The 11722-nt window shown below is 39.5% G+C and overlaps 1 long non-coding RNA gene across 1 annotated transcript; it reads right to left on the reverse strand.

The window, feature by feature from the left end:
• Nucleotides 1-1581: 1581 nt before the first annotated feature.
• LOC120718560 lies at nucleotides 1582-10780 on the reverse strand. Its single transcript, XR_005692512.1, has 2 exons — nucleotides 3362-10780; nucleotides 1582-3284 (listed from the first exon to the last, which is right to left on the reverse strand). It is a non-coding gene; the product is annotated as an uncharacterized LOC120718560 (long non-coding RNA).
• Nucleotides 10781-11722: the final 942 nt, after the last annotated feature.

Here is an 11722-nt window from a genome sequence, read left to right on the forward strand (position 1 = left end):
CAGCTTAAACTGTAAGAAATAAATGTGTAAAATGACAGAAAATACCCTGGTACTGGTAGCTGGTTGGCCAGACTGTCTAGTCATTATATAACCCAAAGTTCCTGAAAATGCCCATTTTTGTGGATCCATCGTAAAAACACAGATATTTCTACAATAGATTGTGAAAAAAAAAGGAACTTTCATATAAATGTTTATTTATCACTTAATTACTTTGATGTAGTGTCAGTGGCCATGGGGAAGGTCTTTGTCAGCAGCAAAAACTCAAGAAAATATTGTTGTACATGTAAAAGTTAAGCCCACCTTCAAATTTTTTTAAAAAAACCACCCAGTGGGGTAAATTGGAGTTTTTGCTGGGCTGATTCTGGCCCCCTGGCCTTATGTTTGATACGGTCTAGTGGGACTGGGCCATTACTTTAGAATTAGAAACTAGATTAGAAATATTGTTTAAATTCTTCACTTTCAAACTTGAAAAGTGGCTGAAATGTCTTTTTTGTAAGGCATTTCAGCTGAAATATTATACATTCTGACAAATTAATTGTAGTTGGTGGAAATCATAACACAATATAGCGTGAAGAATTATAAATGAATAATTTTTTTTTTTTAAAAGCCCCACACGTGGCTTTTAGTGCAATACCACTGAATATGCAAAAGTAAATGAAAAGCACTTTGACAGCACTGTGCGCTCCATTAACAACTCCCACCTCTTACATAAGGAAGTCAGCTCCTCTTGATCTAATTTACATGGCTCAGCCAGGTTATATTTGGCATTAGAAACCACACCCCGAGTCTTTTATGGTGAGCGGGTTTCTTACGACTCGCTGCACCCGTTCTGTCAGGAGAAAAGTCATGCAGTCAGGCACCTAGAAACACCCGACAGGATGTCAATTAAATCTCAGAGTGAGTCCTCCTCGTCTCCAAGGGCCTCTAAAAATAACCAGAGCCACAGCGCCAGAACAGACAAAACAAGTGTTCCTGTTAAAAGTGCCTTTTGTGAGTGCACATTTAAACTCACAGCTGGCTTTACAGACTCGCGGCAGGTGTTTGGGTCCCAATCGCTGCCGTAGCTTCGGTTCTTTGATCTTCTTAGTCTCTTCTCTGGTTACATCAATTCAATTAAGCCCTCATCAGCCTCTGCAGAATCTCTCAGAACTACTCTTCATATTTCTGTTCTTTCGCCATCAAAGATGATGTTTACACTTGTTTTTGCAATTCTGTGAAGATAATTTGGAAGAAAAAAGAATAAGTACCTCTAATTTCTATTTTAGCAGATTTTGAATGGTAACAGGAAGGAGTGACAGAATGAGTGAGAAAGCATGAATCGATCTATAAACTTTGTATAATATTTTTGTTCCCAGTGGTGGAATTACATACCTTTAAGGCTTCTATTTTGGCTGCAAAATAGATAACTTGCAGTTAATCAGAGTTCCAATGCGGATTTAATGATTGAGAATCAAATGTCTCACAATTTCAGGTGGTTTTCAAATTCAAGTTTGACCCTTACGTCCTTTCCTGTGGGATAACTGAAAAGGAAAAAGTCTCAGACACAGGTTAAAGTCAAAGAAACAGCCCGGCCACAGCCCAGTTTTCTAAGGATGCCTTTATTAAAGAGTCAACAACGTGCGCTAGCCGTCCGGTTCTAGAAAAATAACACAGTCATACATTCATCCAAGTGGAAATCCATAAAAACAAAGAAAATAAAATAAAAAAACGAAACAAGGACAGGTTTCTTATTCTTAAAGCTCAAAATCCCTTTAGAAGGTGAGAGGGGAACCTGAATGATATACTCATATATTGTATGTGTACTGTGTGTACCTGTTTGTCACTGTGTGTGCATGTGAGAAAGTGCTTGTGTGATGAGTAGCAGCAGCAACCTCTGTGACACGTGCAGGAAATTGATTATTGATTGATGCAGGAAACTGGAGACAGTTTTAGTGTTAATGCTCATTTCTATTTAGCCAGATAGTCCAGCGACTAACTGATGACCTGCCCCTAGTCCCATAGACCCCAATACCACCATCACTCTTAGTTAGATAAGTGGACTGATGTATGGAAGTCCTGATATTAGTGTAAAACAACTCATTACCTTCAGTCACTGCCTTTTATGTGCATACAGACAGGAAGGGAACAGCAGCAGTGGGGTGACCAGAGACTTTTGGCAATGACAGGGGACAAAAAAACAAAAACTAAGTACCTGCTATCTGGTGACAAGAACAAGGTGAGCACTTTACTTTAACTAATTTTAACTTCGAGGCAATTGGAGTAACTCTAATGAGAGTGAAGGATACTAATGAATGACATATGATTGGTTGAGAAAATGCATGAGAGTTACCCACAAAACTACAGGCTGATATGTTCATAAGCAGCCAAACTCACGGCTGTTGAGCAGTTTGGCAGAAACTTCCTGTTAACTATGCTTTTTGTCTTCTTTTTTCAATCTAATTAAAAAGAAACAGTAAGGACTGAGACATGATCTAGTCGGCCTGTCTTTTCTATGACGATAGTTGACTGTTGATAACATGATGCCATGAAGAAGAAAAAAAACAAAAACCCTCCTTCTGAGACATAATTCAAATACACCTTTTCTCGAAACCTTTGAGCCACTCCTGTACCTGCTTCCTATAATAGTGAATGAAAAAACACTGAAACCCAGCAGCTGAAATCCAGTCCTTGCTACCCTAAATCATAATCTAAATGAAACCACCACCTTACTGTGGGAATGCACATCATCCCAGTATGAAGCGCAGAGCACTGACTATCTTCCAAGTGTGGCACTTGTCAAATCTCAAATGTGATCAGTCAACACACTTGAGATTTGTGGAAAACTGAAATCTTGCCCTTTCTTGTGATTGTGCATGCATACATTTATGTGAGCCTGAATATATGAATCAGGTTAAATGTCCATGGTCTATGAATTTTGGCTTTACCTTGGTTTTTGGTTATGAATGATATTGTCTTCTGTTTTCAGAGGTTTTTTTTTTTACTTTTCAGCTCAGAGGTATTTCTAGTATTTTGAGTATTCAGTTCTACTTATAATTTAGTAGTTAATCATGTTCTCCTCTTTGTTTTCCTTTGTCCTCCTGTGTTTTTCCCTTGCTTAAAGTTAGTCACTCTGTTTTACTTTAAGCTACGTTTCTAGTGCCTTTTGGTTAGTTTTATTTTCCAATAGTCTCCACTCTACCCTGATTACCCTTCCAGTCTCCCTTTGTCTTTTGTTAGATCTTATGTCAGCATTGTGTATTCTTGTTTCTTGGCCTCGTGCCCTTTTGTAACTTTCTGAAACTGACCTCAATAAGAGGTCAAGTTTTATTTGTTAACTCGTTTTTTAGTCATGTTTTTTTCTTATAAATCTTGACATTAGAACTAATTTTAATATGAAAATCTAAATGCCCAACAAGTCTAAAATGTGTAATTTTGCCACATATAACTCAGAAACTTGCTATATAGTGACCATAAATTTGACCAATAGCAACTTTTCTTAAAACGGCTCTTTACTGCTGTTTATGTATAATACCTTTATTTTGAAGCACATTTTTGAATGGTAATAATGGACAAGCATGTGCCCCGTGTAAATGTGATTAAAAAATGTCTCTTCCTTTACACAAACACACTATGAAGGCCTGTAATAGAAAACAAGGGACAAACTGCATTAAAATATGAATGGAGCCACTGTGACATTACTCACTGGACTTCACATTTTACACCATGCTGAGGGTTTTTGAGCCAGGAGAGGGGCGGTGAATTTCTAAGTTACCGGCTAATAAATACTAATAAAACCCTAAAATTTCACTTCCTAAACCTGTAGTGCAAACTTCTTGGAGCAATCTATATTATGTGAGATGCTTCTGTTTCAAGGCACCGACTGCACAGGCACAGAGAGATCCAGTCTACTGATTTAAATTAGTGCGAGTGAGATTTTGCAGGCAGGGAGTGGCCTACTAAATCTCGCCTAACTCCTGTGCCCAGATTGATGAGTTACAAAATAACTAACCCTCTATACTCTTGTTAAGAATCATTACAAACCCTTTTTTTTCATTCTGGGCTGTAAACCAGCTTTTTAATGCTGTAGTGTTTTTAACATAGAAGTCTATCTTTGGATTCAGCCTCAAGTGGCTGTCGGACGAACTGCATTTTTTAGCACTTTGTGTAATTTTATTAGCCTCGGAGGTTGCTGCTTGAGACAAGGCTGATTCACATTCGACCAGGGTTATTAAAGTGGACTGGAGGCTGCGGCTGCCTCAAGCAATTCACAGTCAAACCTGCAGCTGGTCAGTGGTCGTGTGAGTGAATAATGCATAAGATGAATCACACGTCTCCTCCCGTCCTTACCACTGCTTGATTTCTATTTTTATACCCCACAGTGTATCACTGCATGCCCACTTAGAACATATATCCTCTTCAATAACGCTCTGCTTGTTTCTCTATATCTCAGTCTCTCCATCTCCTGGACCGGCATATGTCTGTATCTCTAGCTTTGTGAGGACACTCTTCGTGTGATTATGACAACTAAATGCCACTTCAAATTCAAAAACCAACCAGGTTTTACTCTAAACCCTAAAATCAACATTAACCCTCATCAGAGCTGTCAAAATTCCCTCAACTTCAACAAATGTCCCAAAACTCCCAAACTTGGTCCTCACAATGACACAGTTTGAGATATAAACACACACCTATTGATTGGGTACAACTCTAACCAAGTCAATACCTATTAATCAGGAGCAAAACAGAATCTAATTATGGATTCTGGCTGGATCAATTACACCATGGCCACACACACACACACACTCACACTCTGGAGAACAGACAGGCATTACTGATATTGATCTACTACAGTGATTGATTATTAATGCTCTGCCAAATGGCATGTGCGGCCTGTTGAGTCTGGTGTGGTGTGATCTGAAATCTTTTAAGGGCAGCACACACATGACTGCAGTGACTTTATCAAATTATCAATGCTCCTCTGCGAGTGTCTTCACTCTGACATTACATTTCAAAATAAAAGCCTCCGATTGGTGCAACAATGACAGCAATGTTGCAATTTTGTTTTATTGTGGTAAGTAATAGTCAGAATTTCAGTGCACACGGAAGCCTGACTGATTATGAGACCTGAACAGTTCTGACTATGGGGTGGTGTCATGCAGGCTGGTTGCCATGGTAACAGAGGATCCTGTTTTTTTTTTTTTTTAATCTTTCCACTTTTCTGGGTACTGACCTTTTCAATTGTATTTTTCCTCACCTTTAATTTAATTAAATTTTTTGTTTTAAATGTAAAATCTTTTCAGAGTTGCATTCACAAATAAATAGGCTGGGGATGATATTGGTGAAGCATAGTGACAGATGGAGGGCAGGTTAGTTTTATGAACAAACCGTGTTTAGTGCTTATGCAAATGTGTTAACTGGTGATCTAGCAATCCATGCACTTGTCTAAAGGTGCATGGATATATACTCCAAAAAGTATATAAATATATAAGGATAGCAATGGCCAGTATTAAATTATATTCTGCTCTGTGTTTCCTTTTGTCCTCCTGTGTCTTTCCACAGGAGAACGCTGCCTGTTTTACTTAAGCTACAGTACGTTTATGTTTTTAGTGCCTTGTATTTAGTTTTGCTTTTAAGGTGTCTCCACTCTGCCCTGATTACCCTTCTGTGTATTCATCATCACAGTTTCCCTTTATATGTTGCACCCTCCACATAACAGAGGGTTGCAAGATGCTAGCAGGTAGGGCATACATGGAACACTGTAACCAAGTGGCCATCTTGTATACAGAAACATCTGTGGCGAGTATGGGTTGGACATCCCAAGGTCAAAATGGGAGGCGCCCCCTAGGATGGTTGAGAATGATCAAGCTAAGATCCTCTGAGAACCAGATAAGAACAGAGAAACTGGTGATGGCTAGCCAACCAGACAGAGTAGTGGGGAACGTGGCAATAACGAATGACAGCAACATCAGGAAGAAGCAACATGAGAAGCTGGTGAAGTACCAAGGGCTCAGAGAACAGCTCGGGAAGATGTGGGGGGTGAAGGTAATAGTGGTCCCAGTGGTAATCGGAGCACTAGGTGCAGTGACTCCGTGGCATCTTTCCAGAACAGCGCAGTCCTAGGGCCAGCAAGGATACTGTCCATGACCCTCAAGCTCTCAGGGCTCTGGTAGAGGAGCTTGAAGGATAAAGACTGCCCGAAGGGGAATTTTTTTAAATATATATATGTATATATATATATAGATGGCAATGGGCAAGGAGCTAAAGTGGAGGCTGTGTGGTTGAAATGAAAATCAGCTGTGATATTTCCAGTTCTGAGCATTTGTTAGTTTATCTAAATTCTAAAATTCACCACAGTGTCAAGTTAAAGTCAAGAGTCGCCCCTGAACAGTTTCACCTTGTCCTTGCTTCTCTTTGTGCATTTAAGCCCAGTTCCAGCTCTGCCCCTACACTTTTGGTAAATGAACTGGTTCTTTTCTATTCTACCTGAGCACTCGAAGCGTTTTATACATCTTGTCTCATTCACTCATTCATACAAGCACTGGATGGCCAGCTTTTTCTATGTAAGTGCTTTCTAACGTTCACACAAATTCATGATTCGATGAGAACAACTAGGCGTTAGCATCTTGCCCAAGGATATTTGGCATATTTGCAGCCAAGGACTGAACCACCAACTTTCCGATTAGAGTAGATGATCTGCTCTACCTCCTGCGTTACAGCCACCCCATTTCTCCTTTTAACTTATTAGTGGAAGCAGCCTATAAAGCACTCCAACACAGAGTATGCTAATTGGACTCCCTGAAGGTGCAGCACCTATTTTGTGTGGTTGAAACTCCACCCAATTGGATGCAAGTTTGTTGCAGATATAAACAAAATCAAACGGTGTATATATATATATATATCTATATATATATAGATATATATATATAAATAAAAAAATAATGGTCTCCCTTTTTGAATCTCCTCTATGCCTTTGACCCAAAACCGGTAACGGCAGATGGCTGCCCCTCCCTGAGTCTAGTTCAGTTGGAGGTCTGTTCCTGTTAAAAGTGACTTGGCCCCTTCATAACATTGACAAGTGGTCCACTTAGGGGGTCGTCCGATTTCTGGGGTTTTCTATCCAATACTGTAGGTTCTTTACAGGAAAGAGTGGTTTGAGTTCACTGTTGTTGTCGATTTGTGATATCTAAATCACATTAAACTGAACTGAAGGGAAGCTGGATCTGTAGGAACACCTGAATGAATCTGAAACAGCATAGGCAGGTTATGGACATGACTGCATCCACCCATCAGAGAGGTGTATAAGTTGCTGCAGTTGCTGATTATAAATTGCTGTGACCGTCTTTAGAATTGCAGCTGCAATATTTACCCTAACTTTTAATAAGGAGACCCTTCAGCAGCAATAAGTACGACTCCACGTGGAGTGTAGCGGCCTTTGTATATGTTCTCCTTTCAGTCTTTATCAGATTGTCTACATCACCCCTCAACTCCTCAGCTGAATCTCTCTGATGGCGCCGACGCTGGGTTGTACCTTAGTTTAGATTTGTCCTTTCTGTTGTGTTTAGTTTGAATGTTAAGATTTGTTTAATAAAATGCACCTCTACTTGTGCCCTCCTTTTCCTCCGGGTTCTCATTTTCACTGCAGATCATCCAGAGCTTTACTTACTCCACTGATGCAGTCATTAATGCTGATTATCACTTTAAGGAGCGTTTTTAGAAGCCATTACATTTCTTAAACTCCTTCCTGCTCAGCATAAGTCCAGTCTGCGAGCCAGCCGATCAAAACATCGATTTATTAAATGCCTGAAGCCTCACACAAGATCAAAAGATTATTCAAATATTAATCCACAGTTTTCTAATATCCTGATGCATTACAGCTGGATTAATTGATTTTCTCTGGGCCACTTGAGGGTAGTGGAACAACCTGAAAACACACCACTGATGTATTATCACTTTTTAGCATTTTCACGGGGAGTGTGTGTGTGCAGTCATTTGCACACCCGGCAGACAAATAGCAAGTTTTTCTACCAATAACTACGCAATTCATATTGCACAGTCATTCCTATTAACTGGTGTAGCTTTAAGACTTTGTGAGCATGAGGGCAGACTCAAAGATTTTAAATTTGTCATTTGCACAATTTACCACCAATAAATCGAAGAAAAGTGTAACACGCCCCAAGTGTGCAGTGGTCTGAAATGAAAATACTGGATATCAACACAAACACATACACTTGACAGCCCTCATAGAATATGTAAGCAATGAAGGTTATCTTTATACCGCAAATGTTGTTGGCTGATACAGATGATATGATACAGACAAGGTTAAAGATGGAAATGATTTCAAAACAAAGAGCTAAAAGAAGCAAAAAATTGTCTGAAATGTGAAGCAACTATCTTCGCAGTCTTAGATCGGCGTTCTTTTTCATCACCAGCAGGGGGTGATACTACAAAAAAAAAAATCTTCAACCCTATAGAAGCCAATGGGGTAAACAGTCCTTGGTCTTGACTTCTGCAAACCTTTCCTGAGGAATCCTGATGTGCTCACTGACTTCAGGTCATACTAGATAAAACATTAAGTGCATTTTGTAAGTTCTGGGGAACCTAAGTTTCAAAGGGAGGGATTATGCATGGTAGTATATATAAGACATGTCAATCAGCCAATAAGCAGCCAGTTTCAGTGGGATTTCTATATTGCTTGTGACACTTGGTTCCAAATTATATGATGTCGTCTGGGATTAATAAAGTATTCTTATTCAAAACAGGACTTCAGACACTGGTGTGTGATGTCAGGTTAGCTATGTCCTTCTTTTCCTGCCTCCCATATCATCTGCAATAATAACAGAATTAGTTTTCACATGTCATATTGTATCATTTCAACAACGAGACAATTGGCAGTTTTAAGTTATTTTAATTGTTGTTACACTAAAATATTAAATAGTTATTTTGTACTTTTACTTCAAATTTCCAAGGAAATAACACTTTTTTACTGATATTTCACTATACTGTGAAGTTTGTCATCAATGACATCAGCTCACTGGAAAAGAAAATGTCCTTCATTAACTTTTATAGATGCCTGCAAACATAACATAATAGTCAGTATTTTTTTTCTATATTGTCAGAAACATTGTTATCACAAATGAAATAATTTTGAGGCTATGTCACCTAACTGTCTTTGCTCTAACTGAAGGCCAGGTACTAGTTTGCTCTTTGTCACCGGCCTTTGAAGTGTGTACTTTAACAAAAAATGACACAACATTTAGCATATTTAACATTTAAATATGCTAAACATATCAGGTAAACAACAAATTCTAAATTAGAAGCTGTACTTATTTTATAAGTGGTGTTTCTACGATACTCCCCCTTTCAGTTCACATCGCTGAGGGTCTTTTAAAGTAGTTTAGTCCAGCCTCTCAAGTGACCACACAGTTAAATCAAGACGTTTACTGGTGTATATTTTGCTCAGTCTCACCACCCTGGTGTTTGCTTTGGGCTTTGCTGGTCCCTTGTATATTTTTAACTGGCCTGAGACAAAGCTCAAAGCAGTCTACATCTGCACAAATAATTATGATTAGTAACTAAAGTTTAAAATTAAATTGTGTGGTAAAGTAGAGAAGGCTGCTGTCAGCTTGTAGCAAAGATGAAAGACTTAAAGATCGCTATATCGCTGTTTGTCTGCAGTGCTGGAATCAGTTTTACAAACCACTTTTGGAAGTGAGCAGGAAAAATGTTGCTCTTCTTCATGTTTAAGTTGTCATGAGGAAGGACTCCTTGAAAAGGCTTCTGATTATGATTACATGATTACAGTAAGTATCACTGCTGTTGTCAGCCTTATAAAAAATAAAAAATGCTGTCGCTGCCCCTGGGTTCACGGTCTCTGTGCTGCCTCTCTGTTGCTTGCTTTGAGTTTATCAGAGAGGAGAGTTCTGCCATAAATTACAGCCCTGCGTGGAAACTTCACTGTTCTTCTTCACTGACATTCATCTTCGCTTGCTGTGTTTACAAGCTTTTCATTGAGAAAAATAACGGCGATCTGGGCTGAATCCTAAAATACGAATCCACTAAGAACTATGTCTTTTTCATGGGCTTCATGCACGTTCTTCAATTTGCAGATATGAAGCCTAACTGATAGTGAGGTGAGGCTGGAACTGACGGGTGGAAACTTATTCACCTGCCCTGCTACTGAATCAGCTTCCAAAACACTTCTATTTTTTTTAAAGAGGCTTTGTGATACATGTATATATCACATATATACTTTAAAATAGTGTAAAAAACAGCATAGTTGGCAAACATAGGAATTACTACAACTCATAGTGGGGCTGCTAACTTGTGCTGCTTTCTGGTGAAGCAGCGGAAACACTGATGTTGGTGGCGATACTCAACATGAATATTACGTTAGTGTGATTAAAAACATGGATGCATCATTTCCATGTATATCACTAGTCTGCATTCAGCCCAGTGTGTGTGAATGTTAGATAGAAATCACTTGCATAGAAAAACCATAAAAAAGCGCTTGTATGAATGGGTGAATGAGGAATGTTATGTAAAGCGCACTGAGTGCAATTACTAAAACTAAATTTCTGCCATGCTTTAAAGTGGCAACAGACAAATCCTCTTTTTTAATTTATCATTTCAAGCTGACATTTTCATCTATAGGGCAGTAAAACATGACGGTGAAACACCATGGGTCCATTTTGCAACACTGCAGTCTGAAGATTGTTATTTCCATCTGCAGTCATTTGTATTTGTATTTGCGATCGTGGCTCAAGATTTGGGAGTTCGCCTTGTAATCAGAAGGTTGCCGGTTCGACAGTCTCGATCATTGTGTCCTTGGGCAAGACACTTCACCTGTTGCCTACTGGTGGTGGTCAGAGGGCCCGGTGGCGCCAGTGTCCGGCAGCCTCGCCTCTGTCAGTGCGCCCCAGGGTGGCTGTGGTTACAATGTAGCTGCCATCACCAGTGTGTGAATGGGTGTGTGAATGGGTGGATGACTGAATGTGTAAAGTGCTTTGGGGTCCTTAGGGACTAGTAAAGCGCTATACAAATATTTACCATTTATTTGCTCTGTTCTCAGACCAGCACAGAACAGAGCAGGTATCAGTAACAAACAATATGACATTGATTATATCAGACACATCAATTTAAGGAGGGGTTATGAGTGGACAGGGTTGCAAAGCAGCTTGCAGATGTGCAGCAACTGTAGCCAGGCTAAAGCAGCTTAAATAGCACACACTATATAAGATCTGCCAATGGCATGCATAGCAAGGTATCAGCTGAACCACCAGCTGATGTGGCCGGACATTAAGACCAGCTGGTCTGCTGGGGTTGTGGTTGAGCCTGACTTCATGTTGTGCCTGAGTTTACTCTACCAAACAAAAAAATTAGTCTCCTTCAAAAACAACCGAAAAAGGGAAAGAGTGAGAGTGATTAAAAAACAAAACTGACAAAACTAAACAAACAAAAATATCCATCAAATAGTGGATTTAGCGTAATAGAAGGTGCTGCAGCAGTCTAAAAGACAAACAAAGGCAATGCAAAGCAGAGGAGGATTTAGACTTCGTAGGCATGTAGAGCCTACGATGTAACCATGGCTGACGTGCTTGTGTGCTGCTGCATTATGTGTTGATTACAGCGTGGCCGTGTCCAGATGTTTCAGTGCCAGCAGATAGAAAAAAGGAACATTTTTTCCCTCCTCGGTGTGCCCTCTTTGTTGCACTTTTTTTTTATTCGTTCGAAGGGAAATCATTTT

Source organism: Simochromis diagramma, unplaced genomic scaffold (assembly GCF_900408965.1).
Source record: "Simochromis diagramma unplaced genomic scaffold, fSimDia1.1 OVJJ01000531.1, whole genome shotgun sequence".
Classification (NCBI taxonomy): domain Eukaryota; kingdom Metazoa; phylum Chordata; class Actinopteri; order Cichliformes; family Cichlidae; genus Simochromis; species Simochromis diagramma.